The 27720-nt window shown below is 44.4% G+C and overlaps 6 non-coding genes across 6 annotated transcripts; all 6 read right to left on the bottom strand.

The window, feature by feature from the left end:
• Positions 1-366: 366 nt before the first annotated feature.
• On the bottom strand, positions 367-449 carry trnal-uaa (transfer RNA leucine (anticodon UAA)). Its single transcript has one exon. It is a non-coding gene; the product is annotated as a tRNA-Leu (tRNA).
• Positions 450-5573: 5124 nt separating this feature from the next.
• trnal-uaa (transfer RNA leucine (anticodon UAA)) lies at positions 5574-5656 on the bottom strand. Its single transcript has one exon. It is a non-coding gene; the product is annotated as a tRNA-Leu (tRNA).
• A 4334-nt stretch (positions 5657-9990) lies between these two features.
• On the bottom strand, positions 9991-10062 carry trnad-guc (transfer RNA aspartic acid (anticodon GUC)). Its single transcript has one exon. It is a non-coding gene; the product is annotated as a tRNA-Asp (tRNA).
• A 3740-nt stretch (positions 10063-13802) lies between these two features.
• Positions 13803-13887, bottom strand: trnal-uaa (transfer RNA leucine (anticodon UAA)). Its single transcript has one exon. It is a non-coding gene; the product is annotated as a tRNA-Leu (tRNA).
• A 4403-nt stretch (positions 13888-18290) lies between these two features.
• trnal-uaa (transfer RNA leucine (anticodon UAA)) lies at positions 18291-18373 on the bottom strand. The gene has a single exon. It is a non-coding gene; the product is annotated as a tRNA-Leu (tRNA).
• A 577-nt stretch (positions 18374-18950) lies between these two features.
• trnas-aga (transfer RNA serine (anticodon AGA)) lies at positions 18951-19032 on the bottom strand. The gene has a single exon. It is a non-coding gene; the product is annotated as a tRNA-Ser (tRNA).
• Between the last annotated feature and the right edge of the window lie 8688 nt (positions 19033-27720).

A 27720-nucleotide genomic window follows, 5' to 3' on the forward strand; every position in this document is an offset into this window, starting at 1 on the left:
GAGAAACAGACAGATAGCCATACAGTGAGAGATAGACAAAGAGAGAGACAGACAGAGAGACAGACAGAGAGAGAGACAGAGAAAAAGAGAGTGAGAGAATGAGAGGGACACAGATAGTGAGACAGAGAGAGGTGGGGACTGAAAGATGTAAAAACATTTCACGATCCCTTCTCTTTGTTAGTTGAGAGTGACAGAGAGAGTGAGGGAAAAATGCAGATTCAGCAGATGAAAAATAGGACTTGAAGAATTACATATGAAACCTTTCCGCATCTATAAAAAGCTCATTGTTTGTTTGATGGAGGTTCAGCAGATGACAAAGAGTGTCACTGAGCAGGATAAAAGGAAATGTGTCTTAAATTAAAGAGTTACCAGGAGTGGGGTTCGAACCCACGCGGGTATAAACCCATTGGATCTTAAGTCCAACGCCTTAACCACTCGGCCATCCTGGTGCTGTTAGCTCCTGTGTGCTGTTTCTGTGAGAATCAGGGCTTGAAGCGCCACCCTGCCACAGAGTTGAGCAGAGCAGAGATTCCCTCGGTGGCAGGACAGGTTAACAAAGCAGTTAATAAAGCAGATGTGATCCTGGGGTTTATAAATGGAGGCACAGAGTACACAAGCCAGGAAGTTATGGTAAACCTAAATAAAACACTAGTTCGGCCCCAGCTGGAGTATTGTGTCCAATTCTGGGGAACCACACTTTAGGAAGGAGATGAAGGCTGAGGAAAGTATCCCCGCTTGTTACCCGAGTGACCGGCAGACACACACAGACAGAAACAGAAAGCCACAGACAGACACATAGAGTGACTCAGACATCGAGAGAGACAGACAGGTAGAGAGAAACACTGTCGCTAATTTGTCTGATTTTTGTTCTATTTCTGACCGTATATTTGGTGAATACTTGCAGATCAATGAAAACGAGAAAAGTCTCGAGGTGTTGAAAGTTGTGGGATTTAAAACCGCCTAACTGAGGATCAGTTCTCCAGAGATTTGTTTACATTTTGAAATGAAATGGGATGAAAAATGCTGGAACCGTAGCCGGCAGGATTCGAACCTGCGCGGGGAGACCCCAATGGCTTTCTACTCCATCGCCTTAAGCACTCGGCCACGACTACTGGGTCTGTGTAGTGTTAAATGTTGCTCAGATAAAATCGCAATCATCCATCGCTCTGGAGCAAAACAGCACTCAGTCCCTGAACAGTCTCCGCTCAAGAAAATTCCCAAAGAGACAATCTCCCCTCGCATTGTTTCACTCTTCCATGTTCCTCCCTCGCTTTTTAACATTAAGTTACGCCAAGAAATATAACAATTATTTTACACTGGAAAGTCTAATTTCTCCCCATCACAGAATTGATCCTCTGTCAGCCGTGCAACAGGCGGCGATTGTGCACTGAATTGATGAGGAATTGACGAAAGTCACTGCTGGGCGTTCTCTGCAGAAACTCAGAGCAAGAATGGTGCTGTGAACAGACCTGGGCTCATTCACCAGCCCCAGAGGGAGGAGTGAGCAAGGAGAGGGAACCAAAGAGCGAAAGAGACACGGAGAGAGGCACACAGAGAGAGACTGAGACGGAAACAGAGAGAGAGACTGGGGAACAGTGAATGAGACAGAGAGACTGGGGAACAGTGAATGAGACAGAGAGGAAACCAGAGAGAGAGAGCTCTATACTAACGACGAACTGGTGCAGGAAGTTGTTATGACAGTAAATCTTTTTAAATTATTTTAGTTGATGTTTTTTCTATTCTACTTTCCCAAGGAGGTTTTAAGGAGTTGGCCAAAAGTTTAAAATTTTGAATTATAAAATCTTCCTCCTCGTCGGGGAATTGAACCCCGGTCGCCCGCGTGACAGGCAGGGATACTCACCACTATACCAACGAGGAACTGACGGATATAAAATCTGTCAGAGCAAGAATCGAGCTGTGAACAGAATTGGACTGAGAGAGAAAGAGAGAGAGAGACGGGACAAACAGAGAAAGGGACAAATAGTGAAACCGAGAGACAGAGAGAGATATTCAGAGAGATAAAGAGAGAGACAATGATAGATACAGAGAGAGAGAGACAAAAAAGGAGGCTTATGACAAATGTGTAACAGAGACAGAAAGAGAGAGTGAGAGAGACAAAGAGAGAGAATGAGAGGGAGACAGAGAGACCAGATAGTGTGACAGAGAGGGGTTGAGTCCGAATTCTCTTTCTCCTTGTTAGTCAATAGTGACACTTGAGAAAATGCAGATTCAGCAGATGCCAAAATAGCACTTTAAGAATTAGAGTTAAATATGAGACAGAGAGAGAGAGAGAGAACGTGTCGGGGTAATTGAATCCTCACCACTATACTATCAGGGACCTGGGAGAGGAAGTAGTTATACAGTGTTTGAGGCAAAGACTCGAACACACACAGACATGTGTGTCTGCTCTCTATGTTTATGTGTAAGTCACATATTTAATAAGCTTTTCTGAGTTTCATGGATTCATAGACACTTACAGCACAGAAGGAGGCCATTCGGCCCGCCGTGCCTGTGCTGTCTCTGTGAAAGAGCAGTAGTGCTCAGTCCCACCCCCCGCTTTTTGTCCGTAACCCTGTTAATCTCTTTCTCTCTGTCACTCTCTCCCTCCTCCGCGCCCCACACTACAGGGAGAGGGGAACAGAGAGAGAGAGAGAGCTCTATACTAACGGGGAACTGGTGCAGGAAGTTGTTATACAGTTCTTCATATGCCAGTAAATCTTTTAAAATTATTTTGGTAGGCTTTTTTTCTGTTTTACTTTTCCAAGAAGGTTTTTAAGGAGTTGCCCAAAGGTTTAAAATTTGTGATGTTGAAATCGCCCTCCCCATCGGGAAATTGAATCCCGGTCTTCACTGTGACAGGCGGGGATACTCACCACTATAATAATGAGGAACTGATATACTGGCTGCTGCTAGAATCGAGCTGTGAACAGAACTTGACAAATGAGAAAGACAGGGACAAAGAGAGACAGAGACAGACAGAGAGACAGTCAGAGAAAAACAGAGAGAGACACACAGAGAGAAACAGACAGAGACAGGGAGAGAAAACGACAGAGAGCCATACAGAGAGAGAGAGACAGAAAGAAACAGACAGATAGCCATACAGTGAGAGATAGACAAAGAGAGAGACAGACAGAGAGACAGACAGAGAGAGAGACAGAGAGAAACAGAGAGAGAGAGAAAAAGAGAGTGAGAGAATGAGAGGGACACAGATAGTGAGACAGAGAGGGGTGGGGACTGAAAGATGTAAAAACATTTCACGATCCCTTCTCTTTGTTAGTTGAGAGTGACAGAGAGAGTGAGGGAAAAATGCAGATTCAGCAGATGCCAAAATAGGACTTGAAGAATTTCATATGAGATCTTTCTTTCCATATCTATAAACATCTCATAGTTTGTTGGAGAATCAACTGATGACAAATGAGTGTCACTGAGCAGGATGAAAGGAGATGGATCTTAAATTAAAGATTTACTAGTACTGGGGCTTGAAACCACGTGGATATAAACCCATATGGATTTTAAGTCCAATGCCTTAACCACTCGGCCATGCTGGTGCTGGTATTATTCGCGCGCTGGCTCTGAGAGAATCGGTCCTTGAAGCACCAACCTGCCACAGAGTTGAGCAGAGCAGAGAGAGACACACAGACCGACACACACATAAACAAACAGACACAGAGAGACACACAGACCGACACAGAGAGGCACACAGACCGACACACACATAAACACACAGACACACAGACCAACACAGAGAGACACACAGGCAGACACACAGACACAGAGAGAAACACAGACCGACACAGAGAGACACACACAGACCAACAGAGAGAGACACAAAGGTAGACACACACACATGGCGAGACACACAGACCGACACAGAGACACACACAGAGACACACAGACACAGACAGACACACAGACACAGAGAGGATTTACAAGGATGATACCAGAAATGCGAGGGTATATATATCAGGAAGGTATGGACCGCTGCCAAATTAGTTTATACCCTGATTTGTCTGATTATTGTTCTATTAGCGACCATATATTTCGTGCATACTTGCACAATGAAAAAGTGAAAAACTTCGAGGTGTTCGATTTAATTCCGCCCAACTCAGGATTAGTTCCCCAGAGATTTGGTTACATTAGAAAATGAGTAGTACTGGAACCGTAGTCGGCAGGAATCGAACCTGTGCAGGGAAACACTCTACGGATATCTAGCCCATCGCCTTAACGACTCGGCCACGACTACTAGCTCTGTAAAACTTTAAATGTTGCTCAGATAAAATTGCAGTCATCCATCGCTCTGAAGCAAAACAGCACTCAGTCCCTGAACAGTCTCGTGTCATGAAATTTCAAGAGACAATCTCCTCTCGCATGTTTTTTACTATTCTGTTTATCACTGTAGCTTTTTAACATAAAGCTACACCAGGAAATAGAAATACAGTTTGACATCTTAAAAATGCTTCCACTCCATCGCAGAATTGAAAGCCGACCTCGGGAGTAGCAGTTGGGGATAGTTCACCATATCTGACGAGGAACTGATGGATGGCGTTACTGTGCAGAATCGCAGAGCAAGAATGGAGCTCTGAACAGACCTGGGCTCATTCTCCAGCCTCAGAGGAAGGAGTGATCAACAACAGAAGGATAGAGAGAGAGAGAGAGAGAGAGAAACGGAGGCGTATGACAAATGTGTAACAGAGAGAGACAGAAAGAGAGTGAGAGAATGAGAGGGAGACAGAGTGACAGATAGTGAGATTCTTGTCGTAGATTTCGTCAACTCTTGCAGATCAGTTGAAATGTCGAGCTGTTACAATCCATGGAACTTTAAGCCTTGTAATTGACGATTAAACCGACTGGGAGTTTGTTTAATTTTGAAATGCTGCCCAGTGAGAAACGTAATGGTTCACAGCTCTACACCAGGCGGGCACCAAGAATCTAGTCTCAAATCCAAAAGTGGATTTTTTCTGTTCTGAAGAGAATGATTTTAAGAAGCTTTATAAATGTTTAAAATTGGTGTTGATAAAAATTGCCCGCCCCATCGGCGAATTGAACCCCGGCCTTTCAAATAATAAGCAGGGACACTCACCATTATACTAATGAGGAATTAACACATGCCAAGTCGGTCAGAACAAGAATCGAGCTGTGAACAAAATTGGACAAATGAGAATGACAGAGACAGAGAGAGAAACAGAGAGAGAGAGACAGGGACACAGAGAGAGACAGTCAGAGAGAAACAGACAGAGAAACAGACAGAGAGTGAAAGACAGAGACAGACAGAGAGAGACAGAGTGACAGACAGAGAAACAGAGAGAGACAGACAGAGAAGGACAGACAGAGACAGACAGAGAGAGACAGACAGAGTGACAGACAGAGAAACAGAGAGAGACAGACAGAGACAGACAGAGAGAGACAGAGAGAAAAATGCAGATTCGGCAGATGCCAAAATAGGACTTGAAGCATTACATATGAGATCTTTCTTTCCATATCTATAAACATCTCATTGTTTGTTGGAGAATCAGCTGTTGACAAGCGAGTGTCACTGAGCAGGATGAAAGGAAATGGATCTTAAATTAAAAAGTTACCAGAAGTGGGGTTCGAACCCACGTGGGCATAAACCCATTGGATTTTAAGTCCAACGCCTTAACCACTCGGCCATCCTGGTGCTGGTGCGGTTGACAGACTGTCTCTAATAGAATCGGGCCTTCAAGCTCCACCGTGCCACAGATTTGAGCAGAGAGAGACACACAGACACAGACAGATACACAGACACAGAGACAGAGAGACACACACACAGACACAGGCAGACACACAGACGGTACAGAGAAGATTTACAAGGAGATACCAGAAATCCGAGGGTATACATATCAGGAAAGGATGGACCCCTGCCAAATTAGTTGAAACCCTGATTTGTCTGATTGTTGTTCTATTTCCGACCGTATATTTCTTGAATATTTGCACCATGAAAAAGTGAAAAACTTCGAGGTGTTTGATTTAATTCCGCCCAACTCAGGATTAGTTCCCCAGGGATTTAATTATATTTTGAAATGAAAAATGCTGGAGCCGTAGTCGGCAGGATTCGAACCTGAGCGGGGAGAACCCCAATGGATTTCTAGTTACGCCTACTGGGTCTGTAAGCCTTTAAATGTTGCTCAGAAAAAACCGCAATCATCCATCGCTCTGGAGCAAACCAGCACTCAGTCCCTGAACAGTCTCCGGTCAAGAAAATTCTCAAAGAGACAATCTCCTCTCACATGTTTTTTACTCTTCTGTTTCTCACTGTAGCTTTTTAACATAAAGCTACACCAGGAAATAGAAATACAGTTTGACATCTTAAAAATGCTTCCACTCCATTGCGGAATTGAAAGCCGACCTCGGGAGTAGCAGTTGGGGATTGTTCACTATATCTGATGAGGAACTGATGGATGGCGTTACTGTGCAGAATCGCAGAGCAAGAATGGCGCTGTGAACAGACCTGGGCTCATTCACCAGCCCCAGAGGGAGCAGTGATCAACAGGAGAATGAAAGAGAGAGAGAGAGAGAGAAATGGAGGCATATGACAAATGTGTAACAGAGAGAGACAGAAAGTGAGTGAGAGAATGAGAGGGAGACAGAGAGACGGATAGTGAGACAGAGGTGGAGACTGAAAAATATAAAAACATTTTACGATTACTTCTCTTTGTTAGTTGAGAGTGAGCGACAATGCAGATTCAGCAGATGCCAAAATAGCACTCTAAGAATGAAATAAAAATATGAAATCTTTCTTTCCGTATCTATAAAAATCTCATTGTTTGTTTGATGGAGATTCTGCAGATGACAAACGAGTGTCACTGAGCAGGATGAAAGGAAATGGTTCTTAAATTAAAGAGTTACCTAGAGTGGGGTTTGAACCAACGTGGGTATAAACCCATCGGATCTTAAAGTCCAACACTTTAAACACTCAGCCATTCTGGTGCGGTCTGAGTACGTGTGGACTGTCTCTGTGAGAATCGGGGCTTCAAGCCCCACGCCTGCCACAGAGTTGAGCAGAGTAGAGATTTCCTCGGTGGCAGGACAGGTTAACAAAGCAGTTAATAAAGAAAATGCGATCCTGGGCATTATAAATAGGGGCACAGAGAACACAAACCAGGAGGTTTTGCCAAACCTAAATAAACGACTAGTTCGACCCCAGCTGGAGTATTGTGTCCAATTCTGGGGAACCACACTTCAGAAAGGAGGTGATGGCTGAGGAAAGTATCCCCGCTTGTTACCCGATTGATCGGCAGACACACACAGACAGACACACATGTGCACAGACAGACACACATGTGCACAGACAGACACATCAAACACAGACACACACAGAGAGTGACTTAGACATCGAGAGAGACAGACAGGTAGAGAGAAACACTGTCGCTAATTTTTGTTTTATTTCTGACCGTAAATTTCGTGAACACTTGCAGATCAATGAAAACGAGAAAAATCTCGAGGTGTTCAAAGTTGTGGGATTTAATATCGTCTCATTCAGGATTAGTTCTCCAGCAATTTGGTTATATTTTAAAAAGAAAAATGCTGGAACCGTAGTCAACAGGATTCGAACCTGCGCGGGGAGAACCACCAATGGATTTCTAGTCCATCGCCTTAACCACTCGGCCACAACTACTGGGTTTGTAAGTTATTAAATGTTGCTCAGATAAAATCGCAATCATCCATCGCTCTGGAGCAAAACAGCACTTCGCCCCGAAACAGTCTATGTTGAAGAAAGTTCTCAAAGAGACAATCCCCTCTCGCAATTTTTACTCTTCAATTTTTCACTGCGGCTTTCTTTACTTGAAGCTGCACCAGGATACATCATTGCAGATTTTAGAAATGCTTAATTCCCGACGGGGAATTGAAACTCCGTCTTCCAACGTAACAGGCGGGCATACTTCACCATATTTAACGAGGAACTGACGGAAGACACTCCTTTGCAGTCACTGCAGAAGCGCAGAGCAAGAATGGCGCTGTGAACAGACCTGGGCTCATTCACCAGACCCAGATGGAGGAGTGTGCAAGGAGAGGGAAACAAAGAGCGAGAGAGACACGGAGAGAGAGAGAGAAACAGAGAGAGGCACAGAGTGAGACACACACAGACAGAAACACTGAGACACAAAGATAGAGAGGACAATGAGAGAGATAGACAGAGAGAGCAAGACACAGATAGACAGAGAGAGAGAAACAGAAAGACAGTGAGAGAGAGAGACAGACAGACAGAGAAAAACAAGTCGACAGAGAGACAAAAAAGGAGGCGTATGACAAATGTGTAACAGAGAGAGACAGAAAGAGAGTGAGAGAGAGAGACAGAGAGAGGTGGAGACTGAAGGATATAAAAATATTTTACGATTCCTTCTCTTTGTCAGTTGAGAGAGACAGAGAATGAGCGAAAGTGCAGATTTCGCAGATGCCAAAAGAGCACTTCAAGAATTACATATAAATATGAAATCTTTCTTTCCGTATCTATAAAAATCTCATTGTTTGTTTGATGGCGATTCAGCAGATGACAAACGAGTGTCACTGAGCAAAATGTAATGAAATGGGTCTTAAATTAAAAAAGAACCAGGAGTGGGGTTCGAACCCAAGTGGGCATAAACCCATTGGATCTTAAGTCCAAGGTCTCAACAGCTCGAACATCCTGGGGCTGTTAATGGGCGTGGACTGTCTCTGTGAGAATCGGGCCTTCAAGCCCCACCCTGCCACAGAGTTGAGCAGAGCAGAGATTCCCTCGGTGGCAGGACAGGTTAACAAAGCAGTTAATAAAGCAGATGTGATCCTGGGGTTTATAAAAGAATGCACAGAGTACACAAGCCAGGAAGTTATGGGAAACATAAATAAAACACTAGTTCGGCCCCAGCTGGCGTATTGTGTCCAATTCTGGGGAACCGCACTTTCGGAAGGAGGTGAAGGCTGAGGAAAGTATCCCCGCATGTTACCCGAGTGACCGGCAGACACACACAGACAGAAAGCCACACATGCACACAGACAGACACACACATCAACACAGACACACACATAGAGTGACTCAGACATCGAGAGAGACAGACAGAGAGAAACACTGTCGCTAATTTGCCTGATTTTTGTTCTATTTCTGACCGTACATTTGGTGAATACTTGCAGATCAATGAAAACGAAAGAAATCTCGAGGTGTTGAAAGTTATGGGATTTAATTCCGCCTAACACAGGATTAGTTTTCCAGGGATTTACATTTTGAAATGAAATGGGATGAAAAATGCCGGAACCGTAGGATTCGACCTGCGCAGGGAAAACCCAATGGATTTACTAGTTCATCGCCTTAACCACTCGGCCACAACTACTGGGTCTGTGAGGTTTTAAATGTTGCTCAGATAAAATCGCAATCATCCGTCGCTCTGGAGCAAAACAGCACTCAGTCCCTGAACAGTCTCCGCTCAAGAAAATTCCCAAAGAGACAATCTCCCCTCGCATTGTTTCACTCTTCCATGTTCCTCCCTCACTTTTTAACATTAAGTTACGCCAAGAAATATAACAATTACTTTACACTGGAAAGACTAATTTCTCCCCATCACAGAATTGAACCTCTGTCAGCCGTGCAACAGGCGGCGATTGTGCACTGAATTGATGAGGAATTGACGAAAGTCACTGCTGTGTGTTCTCTGCAGAAGCTCAGAGCAAGAATGGCGCTGTGAACAGACCTGGGCTCATTCACCAGCCCCAGAGGGAGGAGTGAGCAAGGAGAGGGAACCAAAGAGCGAAAGAGACATGGAGAGAGGCACACAGAGAGAGAGAGACTGAGACGGAAACAGAGAGAGAGACGGGGGAACAGTGAATGAGACAGAGAGGAAACCAGAGAGAGAGAGCTCTATACTAACGATGAACTGGTGCAGGAAGTTGTTATGACAGTAAATCTTTTAAAATTATTTTAGTTGATGTTTTTTCTATTCTACTTTCCCAAGGAGGTTTTGAGGAGTTGGCCAAAGGTTTAAAATTTTGAATTATAAAACCTTCCTCCCCGTCGGGGAATTGAACCCCGGTCTCCCGCGTGACAGGCGGGGATACTCACCACTATACTAACGAGGAACTGATAGATATAAAATCTGTCAGAGCAAGAATCGAGATGTGAACAGAATTGGACTGAGAGAGAAAGAGAGACGGGACAAACAGAGAAAGGGACAAATAGTGAGACAGAGAGGCAGAGAGAGAAAGACAGAGAAATAAAGAGAGAGACAATGATAGATACAGAGAGAGAGACAAAAAAGGAGGCTTATGACAAATGTGTAACAGAGACAGAAAGAGAGAGTGAGAGACAAAGAGAGAGAATGAGAGGGAGACAGAGAGACCAGATAGTGTGACAGAGAGGGGTAGAGTCCGAATTCTCTTTCTCCTTGTTAGTCAATAGTGACACTTGAGAAAATGCAGATTCAGCAGATGCCAAAATAGCACTTTAAGAATTATAGTTAAATATGAGACAGAGAGAGAGAGAGAGAACGTGTTGGGGAATTGAATCCTCACCACTCTACTATCAGGGACCTGGTAGAGGAAGTAGTTATACAGTGATTGAGGCAAAGACTCGAACACTCACACACACAGACATGTGTGTCTGCTCTCTATGTTTATGTCACATATTTAATAAGCTTTTCTGAGTGCCATGGATTCATAGACACTTACAGCACAGAAGGAGGCCATTCGGCCCGCCGTGCCTGTGCTGTCCCTTTGAAAGAGCAGTCGTGGTCAGTCCCACCCGCCGCTTTTTGTCCGTAACCCTGTTAATCTCTATCTCTCTGTCACTCTCTCCCTCCTCCACGCCCCACACAAAAGGGAGAGGGAAACAGAGAGAGAGCTCTATTCTAACGAGGAACTGGTGCAGGGAGTTGTTATACCATTCTTCATATGCCAGTAAATCTTTTAAAATTATTTGGTAGGCTTTTTTTCTGTTTTACTTTTCCAAGAAGGTTTTTAAGGAGTTGCCCAAAGGTTTAAAATTTGTGATGTTGAAATCGCCCTCCCCATCGGGAAATATGAATCCCGGTCTCCACTGTGACAGGCGGGGATACTCACCACTATACTAATGAGGAACTGATATACTGGCTGCTGCTAGAATCGAGCTGTGAACAGAACTTGACAAATGAGAAAGACAGGGACAAAGAGAGACAGAGACAGACAGAGAGACAGTCAGAGAAAGACAGAGAGAGACACACAGAGAGAAACAGACAGAGACAGGGAGAGAAAACGACAGAGAGCCATACAGAGAGAGAGAGACAGAGAGAAACAGACAGATAGCCATACAGTGAGAGATAGACAAAGAGAGAGACAGACAGAGAGACAGACAGAGAGAGAGACAGAGAGAAACAGAGAGAGAGAGAAAAAGAGAGTGAGAGAATGAGAGGGACACAGATAGTGAGACAGAGAGAGGTGGGGACTGAAAGATGTAAAAACATTTCACGATCCCTTCTCTTTGTTAGTTGAGAGTGACAGAGAGAGTGAGGGAAAAATGCAGATTCAGCAGATGCCAAAATAGGACTTGAAGAATTATATATGAGATCTTTCTTTCCATATCTATAAACATCTCATAGTTTGTTGGAGAATCAACTGATGACAAATGAGTGTCACTGAGCAGGATGAAAGGAGATGGATCTTAAATTAAAGAGCTACCAGTACTGGGGCTTGAAACCACGTGGATATAAACCCATATGGATTTTAAGTCCAATGCCTTAACCACTCGGCCATCCTGGTGCTGGTATTATTTGCGCGCTGGGTCTTAGAGAATCGGGCCTTGAAGCACCAACCTGCCACAGAGTTGAGCAGAGCAGAGAGAGACACACAGACCGACACACACATAAACAAACAGACACAGAGAGACACACAGACCGACACAGAGAGGCACACAGACCGACACACACATAAACACACAGACACACAGACCAACACAGAGAGACACACAGGCAGACACACAGACACAGAGAGAAACACAGACCGACACAGAGAGACACACACAGACCAACACAGAGAGACACACAGGTAGACACACACACATGGCGAGACACACAGACCGACACAGAGACACACAGACACAGACAGACACACAGACACAGAGAGGATTTACAAGGATGATACCAGAAATGCGAGGATATATATATCAGGAAGGTATGGATCGCTGCCAAATTAGTTTATACCCTGATTTGTCTGATTATTGTTCTATTAGCGACCATATATTTCGTGCATACTTGCACAATGAAAAAGTGAAAAACTTCGAGGTGTTGGATTTAATTCCGCCCAACTCAGGATTAGTTCCCCAGGAATTTGGTTACATTAAAAAATAAGTAGTGCTGGAACCGTAGTCGGCAGGATTCGATCCTGTGCAGGGAAACCCCAACGGATTGCTAGCCCATCGCCTACAACCACTCGGCTGCAACTACTAGGTCTGTAAGACTTTAAATGTTCCTCAGATAAAATTGCAGTCATCCATCGCTCTGAAGCAAAACAGCACTCAGTCCCTGAACAGTCTCGTGTCATGAAATTTCAAGAGACAATCTCCTCTCGCATGTTTTTTACTATTCTGTTTATCACTGTAGCTTTTTAACATAAAGCTACACCAGGAAATATAAATACAGTTTGACATCTTAAAAATGCTTCCACTCCATCGCGGAATTGAAAGCCGACCTCGGGAGTTGCAGTTGCGGATAGTTCACTATATCTGACGAGGAACTGATGGATGGCGTTACTGTGCAGAATCGCAGAGCAAGAATGGCGCTCTGAACAGACCTGGGCTCATTCTCCAGCCCCAGAGGAAGGAGTGATCAACAACAGAATGACAGAGAGAGAGAGAAACGGAGGCGTATGACAAATGTGTAACAGAGAGAGACAGAAAGAGAGTGAGAGAATGAGAGGGAGACAGAGTGACAGATAGTGAGATTCTTGTCGTAGATTTCGTCAACTCTTGCAGATCAGTTGAAATGTCGAGCTGTTACAATCCATGGAACTTTAAGCCTTGTAATTGACGATTAAACCGACTGGGCGTTTGTTTAATTTTGAAATGCTGCCCAGTGAGAAACGTAATGGTTCACAGCTCCACACCAGGTGGGCACCAAGAATCTAGTCTCAAATCCAAAAGTGGATTTTTTCTGTTCTGAAGAGAATGATTTTAAGAAGCTTTATAAATGTTTAAAATTGGGGTTGATAAAAATTGCCCGCCCCATCGGCGAATTGAACCCCAGCCTTTCAAATAATAAGCAAGGACACTCACCATTATACTTAATGAGGAATTAACACGTGCAAAGTCGGTCAGAGCAAGAATCGAGCTGTGAACAAAACTGGACAAATGAGAAAGACAGAGAGAGAAAGAGAGAGAGAGAGACACAGGGACACACAGAGAGACAGTCAGAGAGAAACAGACAGAGACAGACAGAGAGAGACAGACAGAGTGACAGACAGAGAAACAGAGAGAGACAGACATAGACGGACAGAGAGGGACAGACAGAGACAGAGAGAGACAGACAGAGAGAAACAGACAGAGAGACAGTCAGAGAGAAACAGACAGAGACAGACAGAGAGAGACAGACAGAGTGACAGACAGAGAAACAGAGAGAGACAGACAGAGACGGACAGAGAGGGACAGACAGAGACAGAGAGAGACAGACAGAGAGAGACAGACAGAGAGAAAAATGCAGATTCAGCTGATGCCAAAATAGGACTTGAAGAATTACATATGAGACCTTTCTTTCCATATCTATAAATATCTCATTGTTTGTTGGAGAATCAGCTGTTGACAAAGGAGTGTTGCTGAGCAGGATGAAAGGAAATGGATCTATAAATTAAAGAACTACCAAGAAGTGGGGTTTGAACCCACTGTGGGTATGAACCCATTGGATCTTAAGTCCAATGCCTTAACCACTCGGCCATCCTGGTGCTGGCATTGTTTGCAGACTGTCTCTAAGAGAATCGGGCCGTCAAGCTCCACCTTGCCACAGATTTGAGCAGAGAGAGACACACAGACACATTGACAGATAGACACACAGACACAGACCGACACAGAGAGACACACACATAAACACACAGACACAGACAGACACACAGACACAGAGAGCGTACAGAGAAAATGTACAAGGATGATACCAGAAATGCGAGGGTATACATATCAGGAAAGGATGGACCCCTGCCAAATTAGTTTTAACCCTGATTTGTCTGATTGTTGTTCTATTTCCAACCGTATATTTCGTGCATACTTGCACCATGAAAAAGTGAAAAACTTCGAGGTGTTGGATTTAATTCCGCCCAACTCAGGATTAGTTCCCCCGGGATTTGATTACATTTTGAAACGAGAAACGCTGGAACCGTAGTCGGCAAGATTGGAACCTGTGCGGGAAGAGCCCAATGGCTTTCATAGTCGATCGCCTTAACCTCTCAGCCATGACTAGTGGGTTTGTTAGTTGTTAAATGTAGCTCAGAGAAAATCGCAATCATCCATCGCTCTGGAGCAAAACAGCTCTCAGTCCCTGAACAGTCTCCGCTCAAGAAAATTCTCAGAGACAATCTCCTCTCGCACTTTTTTACTCTTCTCTTTATCACTGTAGCTTTTTAACATAAAGCTACACCAGGAAATAGAAATACAGTTTGACATCTTAAAAATGCTTCCACTCCATCGCGGAATTGAAATCAGACCTCGGGAGTAGCAGTTGGGGATTGTTCACTATATCTGATGAGGAACTGATGGATGGCGTTACTGTGCAGAATCGCAGAGCAAGAATGGCGCTGTGAACAGACCTGGGCTCATTCACCAGCCCCAGAGGAAGGAGTGATCAACAAGAGAAGGACAGAGAGAGAGAGAGAGAAACGGAGGCGTATGACAAATGTGTAACAGAGAGAGACAGAAAGAGAGTGAGAGAATGAGAGGGAGACAGAGTGACAGATAGTGAGACAGAGGTGGAGACTGAAAAATAAAAAAACATTTTACGATTACTTCTCTTTGTTAGTTGAGAGTGAGCGACAATGCAGATTCAGCAGATGCCAAAATAGCACTCTAAGAATGACATAAAAATATGAAATCTTTCTTTCCGTATCTATAAAAATCTCATCGTTTGTTTGATGGAGATTTTGCAGATGACAAACGAGTGTCATTGAGCAGGATGAAAGGAAATGGGTCTATAAATTAAAGAGTTACCTGGAGTGGTGTTTGAACCAACGTGGGTATAAAGCCATTGGATTGTAAGTCCAACACCTTAACCACTCGGCCATTCTGGTGCTGTTTGAGTACGTGTGGCTTGTCTCTGAGAGAATCGGGGCTTCAAGCCCCACCCTGCCACAGAGTTGAGCAGAGCAGAGATTTCCTCGGTGGCAGGACAGGTTAACAAAGCAGTTAATAAAGAAGATGTGATCCTGGGCATTATAAATAGAGGCACAGAGAACACAAACCAGGAAGTTTTGCCAAACCTAAATAAACGACTAGTTCGACCCCAGCTGGAGTATTGTGTCCAATTCTGGGGAACCACACTTCAGAAAGGAGGTGAAGGCTAAGGAAAGTATCCCCGCTTGTTACCCGAGTGACCGGCAGACACACACAGACAGACACACATGTGCACAGACAGACACACACATCAAACACAGACACACACATAGAGTGACTTGGACATCGAGAGAGACAGACAGGGAGAGAGAAACAGTCAGTAATTATTGCTTTATTTCTGACCGTAAATTTCGTGAACACTTGCAGATCAATGAAAACGAGAAAAATCTCGAGGTGTTCAAAGTTGTGGGATTTAATATCGTCTCATTCAGGATTAGTTCTCCAGGAATTTGGTTATATTTTAAAAAGAAAAATGCTGGAACCGTAACCGGCAGGATTCAAACCTGCGCGGTGAAACTCCAATGGATTTCTAGTCCATCGCCTTAACCACTCGGCCACGACTACTGGATAGGTGATGGGTTAAATATTGCTCAGATAAAATCGCAATCATCCATCGCTCTGGAGCAAAACAGCACTCAGTCCCTGAAAAATCTCCGCTCAAGAACATTCTCAAAGAGACAATCTCCTCTCGCATTTATTTAATCTTCCATGTTCCTCCCTCGCTTTTTAACACGAACCAATTCAATTACTATTTCACATCTTAAAGACGCATTTTGCCCCATCGCAGAACCCCGCTCACCAGGCGGGGATACTCCACTAAACTGACCAAAGTCACTGCTGGGCGTTCTCTGCAGAAGCTCAGAGCAAGAATGGCGCTGTGGACAGACCTGGGCTCATTCACCAGACCCAGAGGGAGGAGTGAGCAAGGAGTGGGTATCAAAGAGAGAGAGAGACACGGGGAGAGGCAGAGAGAGAGAGACACAGACAGAGAGAGAGAGCGAGCGGGAAACAGTGAGTGAGACAGAGAGAGAGACTGAGAGAGGCTGGCGAGGTTGAAACAGAAATGCATTTCCTCCTAAAATGCGAAAAATTCAACACATCAATAAACATATTATTCAACAAGCTAAGCCAAACAACCCCAGATTTCAAGGAATTGGATGATCTGTCAAAATTGAGATTAGTCCTAGGAGAAGGAGACAGACCATACCTTGGGGCTAAATATGTAACAACATGTCACAACCTGAGGACTGTTTAAAAGTAAGACTGTTTAAAATTAATATTGAACGTACCAAATGAAGTAGAAAGACTGTTTAAAATTAATATTGTTTAAAAGTAATATTGTATATACCCAACAAATGTCAAACCGATTGACACCTACAGAATGTTGGAAAACTGTACCTTTTTGCTATGTAAGCTTTGGCAATATGGTTCTCTGTAAACTTTCATGCCAATAAAGCATTTGAACTGAAAAACGGAACTGACCTGACTGAGAGAACCTGTCGGGGAATTGAATCCTCACCACTATACTATCAAGGACCTGGTAGAGGAAGTAGTTATGCAGTGTTTGAGACAAAGACTCGAACACACACACAGACATGTGTGCCTGCTCTCTATGTTTATGTGTAAGTCACATATTTAATAAGCTTTTCTGAGTGTCATGGATTCATAGACACTTACAGCACAGAAGGAGGCCATTCGGCCCGCCGTGCCTGTGCTGTCCCTTTGAAAGAGCAGTCGTGCTCAGTCCCACCCCCCGCTTTTTGTCCGTAACCCTGTTAATCTCTTTCTCTCTGTCACTCTCTCCCTCCTCCGCGCCCCACACAAAAGGGAGAGGGAAACAGAGAGAGAGAGAGCTCTATACTAACGAGGAACTGGTGCAGGAAGTTGTTATACAGTTCTTCATATGGCAGTAAATCTTTTAAAATTATTTTAGTGATTTTTTTTCTGTCCTACTTTTCCAAGGAGGATTTTCAGGGGTTGCCCAAAGGTTTACAATTTGGAATGTTAAACTCACCCTTCTCGTCGGGGAATTGAATCCGGTCTCCCACGTGACAGGCGGGGATACTCGCCGCTATAATAACGAGGAACTGACACGTACAGTTTGCCAGAGCAAGAATGGATCTGTGAGCAGAACTTGAAAAATGAGAAAAGCAGAGTGAGATAAAGAGACAGGGACAAAGACAGAGACAATCAGAGAGAGACAGACAGAGAGAGAAAGACAGAGAGAGAAAGACAGGGAGAGAGACAGAGAGAGAGAGAGACAGACAGAGAGAGAAAGACAGAGAGAAACAGAGAGAGAGACAGGCAGAGGTAGAAACAGAGAGACAGACAGAGAGACAGACAGAGAGAGAGAGACAGAGCGACAGAGAGAGAAAGACAGAGAGAGACAGGCAGAGAGAGAGACAGACACAGAGAAACAGAGAGAGAGACAGAAACAGACAGAGAGAGAGACAGAGAGAGAGAGAGACAGAGAGAGAGACAGACAGAGAGTGAGAGACAGAGAGAGAAACAGAGAGAGAGAGACAGAGAGAGAGAGAGGCAGACACACAGAGACAGACAGAGAGAGACAGACAGAGAGACAGACAGAGAGGAAGACAGAGAGAGAGAGAGACAGACAGAGAAAGACAGAGTGAGAGACAGAAAAGGAGGCGTATGACAAATGAGTAACAGAGAGAGACAGAAAGAGAGTGAGAGAATGAGAGGGAGCCAGAGAGGCAGATAGTGAGACAGAGGTGGAGACTGAAAGATATAAAAACACTTTAAGATTCCTTCTCCTTGTTAGCTGAGAGTGACAGAGAGAGTGAGAGAAAAATGCAGATTCAGCAGATGAAAAATAGGACTTGAAGAATTACATATGCAAACCTTTCCGCATCTATAAAAATCTCATTGTTTGTTTGATGGAGGTTCAGCAGATGACAAAGAGCCTCACTGAGCAGGATGAAAGGAAATGTGTCTTAAATTAAAGAGTTACCAGGAGTGGGGTTCGAACCCACGCGGGTATAAATCCATTGGATCTTAAGTCCAACGCCTTAACCACTCGGCCATCCTGGTGCTGTTAGCTTCTATGGGCTGTTTCTGTGAGAATCAGGGCTTGAAGCGCCAGCCTGCCACAGAGTTGAGTAAAGCAGAGATTTCCTCGGTGGCAGGACAGGTTAACAAAGCAGTTAAAAAAGCAGATGGGATCCTGGGGTTTGTAAATGGAGGCAGAGTGCACAAGCCAGGAAGTTAAGGGAAATCTAAATAAAACACTTGTTCGGCCTCAGCTGGAGTATTGTGTCCAATTATGTGGCAACACACTTTAGGAAGATGTGAAGGCTGAGGAAAGTATCCCCGCTTGTTACCTGAGTGATCGGCAGACACACACAGACAGAAACAGAAAGCCACACATACACATCAACACAGACACACATATAGAGTGACTTAGACATCGAGGGATACAGGCAGAAACACTGTCACTAATTTGCCTGATTGTTGTTCTATTACCGACCATATATTTCGTGAATATTTGCACAATGAAAACGTGACAACTTCGAGGAGTCGAAAAATGTGGGATTTAATTCCGCCTAACTCGGGATTAGTTCTCCAGGGATTTGGTTACATTTTGAAATGGGATGCAAAATGCTGGAATCGTAATCGGCAGGATTCGAACCTACGCGGGGAGACCCCAATGGATTTCTAATCCATCGCCTTAACCACTCGGCCACAACTACTGGGTCTGCGAGATTTTAAATGTTGCTCCGATAAAATCGCAATCATCCGTCGCTCTGGAGCAAAACAGCACTTCGCCCCGAAACAGTCTATGTTGAAGAAAGTTCTCAAAGAGACAATGCCATCTCGCAATTTTTACTCTTCAATTTTTCACTGCAGCTTTTTTACTTGAAGCTGCACCAGGATACATCATTGCAGATTTTAGAAATGCTTAATTCCCGACGGGGAATTGAAACCCCGTCTTCCAACGTAACAGGCGGGGATACTTCACTATATTTAACGAGGAACTGACGGAAGACACTCCTTTGCAGTCACTGCAGAAGCGCAGAGCAAGAATGGTGCTGTGAACAGACCTGGTCTCATTCACCAGACCCAGATGGAGGAGTGAGCAAGGAGAGGGAAACAAAGAGCGAGAGAGACACGGAGAGAGAGAGAAACAGAGTGAGGCACAGAGTGAGACACACACAGACAGAAAGACTGAGACACAAAGATAGAGAGGACAATGAGAGAGACAGACAGAGCAAGACACAGATAGACAGAGAGAGAAAGACAGAGAGAAACAGAAAGACAGAGAGAGAGAGAGACAGAGAAAAACAAGTAGACAGAGAGACAAAAAAGGAGGCGTATGACAAATGTGTAACAGAGAGAGACAGAAAGAGAGTGAGAGAGAGAGACAGAGAGAGGTGGAGACTGAAGGATATAAAAACATTTTACGATTCCTTCTCTTTGTTAGTTGAGAGAGACAGAGAGTGAGCGAAAGTGCAGATTCCGCAGATGCCAAAAGAGCACTTCAAGAATTACATATAAATATGAAATCTTTCTTTCCGTATCTATAAAAATCTCATTGTTTGTTTGATGGAGATTCAGCAGATGACAAACGAGTGTCACTGAGCAAAATGTAAGGAAATGGGTCTTAAATTAAAGAAGAACCAGGAGTGGGGTTTGAACCCAAGTGGGCATAAACCCATTGGATCTTAAGTCCAAGGTCTGTAACAACTCGACCATCCTCGGGCTGTTAATGGGCGTGGACGGTCTCTGTGAGAATTGGGGCTTCAAGCCCCACCCTGCCACAGAGTTGAGCAGAGATTCCCTCGGTGGCAGGACAGGTTAACAAAGCAGTTAATAAAGCAGATGTGATCCTGGGGTTTATAAATGGAGGCACAGAGTACACAAGCCAGGAAGTTATGGGAAACCTAAATAAAACACTAGTTTGGCCCCAGCTGGAGTATTGTGTCCAATTCTGGGGAACCACACTTTAGAAAGGAGGTGAAGGCTGAGGAAAGTATCCCCGCTTGTTACCCAAGTGACCGGCAGACACACACAGACAGAAAGCAAGCCACACATGTACACAGACAGGCACACACATAGAGTGACTCAGACATCGAGAGAGAAAGACAGGTAGAGAGAAACACTGTCGCTAATTTGCCTGATTTGTGTTCTATTTCTGACCGTATATTTGGTGAATACTTGCAGATCAATGAAAACGAGAGAAATCTCGAGGTGTTGAAAGTTGTGGGATTTAATTCCGCCTAACTCAGGATTAGTTCGCCAGGGATTTACATTTTGAAATGGGATGAAAAATGCCGGAACCGTAGTCGGCAGGATTCAAACCTGCGCAGGGGAAACCCAATGGATTTCTAGTCCATCGCCTTAACCACTCGGCCACAACTACTGGGTCTGTGAGATTTTAAATGTTGCTCAGATAAAATCGCAATCATCCATCGCTCTGGAGCAAAACAGCACTCAGTCCCTGAACAGTCTCCGCTCCAGAAAATTCTCAGAGAGACAATCTCCTCTCGCATTTATTTCACTCTTCCATGTTCCTCCCTCGCTTTTTAACATTAAGTTACGCCAAGAAATATAACAATTATTTTACACCGTAAAGACTAACTTCTCCCCATCACAGAATTGAACCTCTGTCAGCCGTGCAACAGGCGGCGATAGTTCACTGAATTGATGAGGAATTGACGAAAGTCACTGCTGGGCGTTCTCTGCAGAAGCTCAGAGCAAGAATGGGGCTGTGAACAGACCTGGGCTCATTCACCAGCCCCAGAAGGAGGAGTGAGCAAGGAGTGGGAAGAGAGAGAGACACAGACAGAGAGAGTATGGATAGATCTGTATTTTTGTGAACAAACATGAATGTTTTCCGATGCTTTGGCAACATAAGAAGTAACTTGTCATGCCAATAAAGCGAATTGAGAGAGAGAGACAGACTGGGGAACAGTGAATGAGACAGAGTGAGAAACAGAGAGAGAGAGCTCTATACTAATGACGAACTGGTGCAGGAAGTTGTTATGACAGTAAATCTTTTAAAATTATTTTAGTTGATGTTTTTTCTATACTACTTTCCCAAGGAGGTTTTAAGGAGTTAGCCAAAGGTTTAAGATTTTGAATTATAAAATCATCCTCCCCGTCGGGGAATTGAACCCCGGTCTCCTACGTAACAGGCGGGGATACTCACCACTATACTAACGAGGAACTGACGGATGCAAAATCTGTCAGAGCAAGAATGGAGCTGTGAACAGTACTGGGCTGAGTGAGAAAGAGAGAGAGAGACGGGACAAACAGAGAAAGGGACAAATAGTGAGACAGAGAGAGAAAGACAGAGAGACAGACAGAGAGAGAATGAGAGAGACAATGATAGATACAGAGAGAGAGAGACAGAGACGGAGGCTTATGACAAATGTGTAACAGAGTGACAGAAAGAGAGAGAGAGAGAGAGAGTGAATGAGAGGGATACAGAGAGACAGATAGTGTGATAGAGAGGGGTAGAGACTGAATTCTCTTTCTCCTTGTTAGTCAATAGTGAAACTTGAGAAAATGCAGATTTAGCAGATGCCAAAATAGCACTTTAAAAATTATAGTTAAATATGAGAGAGAGAGAGAGAGAGAGAGAGAGAGAACCTGTCGGGGAATTGAATCCTCACCACTATACTATCAAGGACCTGGTAGAGGAAATAGTTATGCAGTGTTTGAGACAAAGACTCAAACACACACACACAGGTTCAAAGACATACACAGACAGATTCACATACAGACACACGCATACACAGATAGACAGACACACACATTGACAGACACATCCATTCTCTCTGTCACTCTGCCCTCCTCTACGCCCCACACAAAAGGGACAGGGAAACAGAGAGAGAGCTCCTTACTAACGAGGAACTGGTGCAGGAAGTTCTTATACAGTTCTTCAAATGAGAGTAAATCTTTTAAAATTATTTTAGATTATTTTTCTCTACTACTTTGCCAAGGAGGATTTTAAGCACCTGCCCAACGGTATAAAATTCGAGATGTTAAAAATGCTGCCTCCCCATCGGGGAATTGAATCCCGGAATCCAGCATGACAAAGGGGGATACTCACCACTATACTAACGAGGACTGGCATGTACAGAGACTGTCACAACAGAAATCGAGCTGTGCACATACAGTGTGCACTGGACAAAGTGAGAAAGAGAGAGAGAGAGGCAGAGGAAGACAGAGACAGATAGTCGGACAGAGAGAGACACCTAGACAGAGAGAGAGACAGAGAGAGAGAGAGGAAGACAGAGAGAGACACAGAGACAGAGAGACTGAGAGAGGAAGACACAGAGAGAGAGAGGCTGAGAGAGGAAGACAGAGAGAGACACCGAGACAGAGAGACAGAGCGAGAGAGAGGAAGACAGAGAGAGGGGGCATAGATTCAGGGTAAGGGGCAGGAGATTTAGAGGGGATTTGAGGAGGAACTTTTTCACCCAGATGGTGGTTGGAATGTGGAACTCAATGCCTGAAAGGGTGGTGGAGGCAGGAACCCTCACAACATTCAAGAAGCATTTGGATGAGCACTTGAAATGCCATTGCATACAAGGCTATGGACCAAATGCTGGAAAATGGGATTAGACTGGACAGGGATGGATGGGCGGCGCAGACACGATGGGCCGAAGGGCCTCTTTCTGTGCTGTAAAACTCTATGACTCTATGACACAGAGACTGAGAGAATGAGCGAGGAAGACAGAGAGAGTGAGAGAGGAAGACAGAGAGAGACACAGAGACAGAGACAGAGAGACTGAGCGAGGAAGACAGAGAGAGAGAGAGAGAGACAGAGAGAGAGTGAGAGAGGAAGACAGAGAGACACAGAGAGAGAGAGAGAGGCTGAGAGAGGAAGACAGAGAGAGACAGAGAGAGAGAGACTGAGAGAGGAAGACAGAGAGAGACACAAGGAGGCTGAAGACAAATGTGTGACAGAGAGAGAGACAGACAAACAAAGAGACAGATGGTGAGACAGAGAAGTACAAAGACTGTTTAAAATTAATATTGTTTAAAAGTAATATTGTATGTACCCAACAAATGTCAAATCGATTGACACCTACAGAATGTTGGAAAACTGTACCTTTTTGCTATGTAAGCTTTGGCAATATGGTTCTCTGTAAACTTTCATGCCAATAAAGCATTTTAATTGGAATTGGAATTGGAATTGGAGTGAGGTAGATACCGAAAGGTACAAATACATTCCACAATTCCAGCTCTTTGTTAGTTGAGAGTGACAGAGGGAGTTGGAGAAAAATGCAGCTTCCAAAATAGCATAACAAGAATTACATATAAATATGGAATCTTTCTTTCAAGGGATCTGGGGATAGTGCAGGAAATTGGAGATGAGGTAGAATATCAGCCATGATCTTACTGAATGGCGGAGCAGGCTCGAAGGGCCAAATGGCCGACTCCTGCTCCTTATATACTTCCCATATCTATAAACATCTCATTATTTGTTTGATGGAGATTCAGCAGATGACAAACGAGTGTCACTGAGCAGGGTGAAAGGACATTGATATAAACGGGTATAAACCGATTGGACCTTAAGTCTCACACCTTAGCCACTCGGCCATCCTGGTGCTGGTGTTGCTAGGAGACGGTCTCTTTGTGATTCTGGGATCCAAGCCCCACTCTGCCAGTAAGTTGAGCAGATCAGATCAGAGCTTCTTAATGTGGCAGGACAGGTGAACAAATCATTCAATAAAGCATATGGGGTCCTGGGATTTATAAACAGGGCTTTAAACTAAAGAGTCGGGGGAGGAGGGAAGAGGGAATTAGAAAGGCAAAGAGAAAGGAGAAGGCAGTAGTGCAGGGTAGCGATAGGGGTAATGATAACCAGAGTGTGACAGGAGGAGACAGAGCGTACGACCATAAGTGTGCACCAGGAGGGTCGATAACTAGAGGACACAGATTTATGGTGATTGGCAAAGAGGCGGGCAGGAAAAAAATCTACTGATAAAAGTTACCCACAGTTTCCCACCTTCTCAAAATTAACTTCACTGATATTACAGCGAATTTCATCTCTCCCTTCTCTGACTCACTCGGGCCTTTGAGTCCGATCCCGCACTTCAAGAGGCCCACCCTTGGCACCTCTGTCCTTGCAAACCACCGCCACATCTCCAACCTCACTTTCCTCTCCAGTGCTTGAACATGTTGTCACCTCCCAAATCAGTGCCCATAGAGTCAGAGTCATACAGCACAGAAAGAGGCCCTTCGGCCCATCGTGTCCATGCCGGCCATCAAGCTCTGTCTATTCTAATCCCATTTCCCAGCACTCGGTCCCTAGCCTTGTATGCTATGGCATTTCAAATGCTCATCTAAATGCTTCTTGAATGTTGAGAGGGTTCCTGCCTTTACCACCCTTTCAGGCAGTGAGTTCCAGATTCCAACCACCCTCTGGGTGAAAAAGTTTTTCCTCATATCCCCTCCAAACCTCTTGCCCCTTACCTTGAAACTATGCGCCCTGTGGTTATTGACCCCTCTACTAAGGGGAAAAGTTCCTTACTATCTACCCTATCTATGCCCCTCATAATTTTTTACACCTCAATCAGGCCCCCCCTCAGCCTTCTCCGCTCTAAGGAAAACAAACTCAGCCTGCCCAGTCTCTCTGCATAGCTGAAGCGCTCCAGCCCAGGTAACACCCTGGTGAATCTCCTCTGCACCCTCTCCAATGCAATGACATCCCTCCTATAGTGTGGCGACCAGAACTGCACACAGTATTCCAGCTGTGGCCTAACTAGCGCTTTGTACAGCTCCATCATAACCTCCGTGCTCTTATATTCTATGCCTCGGCTAATGAAGGCAAGTATTCCATATGCCTTTTTAACCACCTTATCTACCTGTCCTGCTGCCTTCAGCAAGCAATGTGTTCGAAACATAGCTGAATGGTTTGATATATATCCTGTAAGACATGTGGAGATCGCCCTGCACCCCATCCAACAGTTTCCAAAGAGAAAGACAGAGAGACATACAGAGAGAGAGAGACAGACAGAGAGAGACAGAGAGACAGACAGATAAAGACAGAGAGACAGAGACACAGACAGATAAAGACAGAGAGACAGAGACACAGACAGAGAAAGATATAGAGAAAGACAGAGAGACAGACAGACAGAAGGCAGACAGAGAGAGAGAGACGAAAAGGAGGTGTATGACAAATGTGTAACAGAGAGAGACAGAAAGAGAGTGAGAGAATGAGAGGGAGACAGAGTGACAGATAGTGAGACAGAGGTGGAGACTGAAAAATATAAAAACATTTTACGATTACTTCTCTTTGTTAGTTGAGAGTGAGCGAAAATGCAGATTCAGCAGATGCCAAAATAGCACTCTAAGAATGACATATAAATATGAAATCTTTCTTTCCGTATCTATAAAAATCTCACTGCTTGTTTGATGGAGATTCAGCAGATGACAAACGAGTGTCACTGAGCAGGATGAAAGGAAATGGGTCTTAAATTAAAGAGTTACCTGTAGTGGGGTTCCAACCAACGTGGGGATAAACCCATTGGACCTTAAGTCCAACACCTTAACCACTCGGCCACTCTGGTGCTGTCAGCGTGCGTGGACTGTCTCTGTGAGAATCGTGACTTCAAGCCCCACCCTGCCACAGAGTTGAGCAGAGCAGAGATTTCCTCGGTGGCAGGACAGGTTAACAAAGCAGTTAATAAAGAAGATGTGATCCTGGGCTTTATAAATAGAGGCACAGAGTACACAAGCCAGGAAGTTATGGGAAACCTAAATAACACACTAGTTCGGCCCCAGCTGGAGTATTGTGTCAAATTCCGGGGAACCACACTTTAGGAAGGAGGTGAAGGCTGAGGAAAGTATCCCCGCTTGTTACCCGAGTGACCGGCAGACACACACAGACAGAAACAGAAAGACACACATGTACACAGACAGGCACACACATCAACACAGACACACACATAGAGTGACTTAGAGAGAAACACTGTCGTTAATTTGTCTGATTTTTGTTCTATTTCTGACCGTAAATTTCGTGAAGACTTGCAGATCAATGAAAACGCGAAAAATCTCAAGGTGTTGAAAGTTGTGGGATTTATTATCACCACATTCAGGATTAGAACACCAGGAATTTGGTTACATTTTGAATTTTGAAATGAAATATATTAGAACCGTAGTCAGCAGGATTTGAACTTGTGCGGGGACTAACCCATCGCTTTAACCACTCAGCCACGACTACTGCCTCTGTGAAAAGTTAAATATTGCTCAGATAAAATCGCAATCATCCATCGCTCTGGAGCAAAACAGCTCTCAGTCCCTGAACAGTCTCCGCTCAAGAAAATTCTCAAAGAGACAATCTCCTCTCACATGTTTTTTACTCTTCTGTTTCTCACTGTAGCTTTTTAACATAAAGCTACACCAGGAAATATAAATACAGTTTGACATCTTAAAAATGCTTCCACTCCATCGTGGAATTGAAAGCCGACTTCGGGAGTAGCAGTTGGGGATTGTTCACTATATCTGACGAGGAACTGATGGATGGCGTTACTGTGCAGAATCGCAGAGCAAGAATGGTGCTGTGAACAGACCTGGGCTCATTCACCAGCCCCAGAGGGGGCAGTGATCAACAGGAGAATGAAAGAGAGAGAGAGAGAGAGAAATGGAGGCATATGACAAATGTGTAACAGAGAGAGACAGAAAGTGAGTGAGAGAATGAGAGGGAGACAGAGAGACGGATAGTGAGACAGAGGTGGAGACTGAAAAATATAAAAAAAATTTACGATTACTTCTCTTTGTTAGTTGAGAGTGAGCGACAATGCAGATTCAGCAGATGCCAAAATAGCACTCTAAGAATGACATATAAATATGAAATCTTTCTTTCCGTATCTATAAAAATCTCGTTGTTGGTTTGATGGAGATTCTGCAGATGACAAACGAGTGTCACTGAGCAGGATGAAAGGAAACGGGTCTGTAAATTAAAGAGTTATCTGGAGTGGGGTTTGAACCAAGGTGTGTATAAACCCATCGGATTTTAAGTCCAACACCTTAACCACTCAGCCATTCTGGTGCTGTCTGAATACGTGTGGATTGTCTCTGTCAGAATCGGGGCTTCAAGCCCCACCCTGCCACAGAGTTGAGCAGAGCAGAGATTTCCTCGGTGGCAGGACAGGTTAACAAAGCAGTTAATAAAGAAGATGCGATCCTGGGCATTATAAATAGAGGCACAGAGTGCACAAACCAGGAAGTTTTGCCAAACCTAAATAAACGACTAGTTCGACCCCAGCTGGAGTATTGTGTCCAATTCTGGGGAACCACACTTCAGAAAGGAGGTGAAGTCTGAGGAAAGTATCCCCGCTTGTTACCGATTGATCGGCAGACACACACAGACAGACACACATGTGCACAGACAGACACACACATCAAACACAGACACACACATA

The sequence above is a fragment of the Somniosus microcephalus genome, chromosome 4, assembly GCF_052327205.1.
Source record: "Somniosus microcephalus isolate GS21.2 chromosome 4, FLI_Smic_1.0, whole genome shotgun sequence".
NCBI classification, from domain to species: domain Eukaryota; kingdom Metazoa; phylum Chordata; class Chondrichthyes; order Squaliformes; family Somniosidae; genus Somniosus; species Somniosus microcephalus.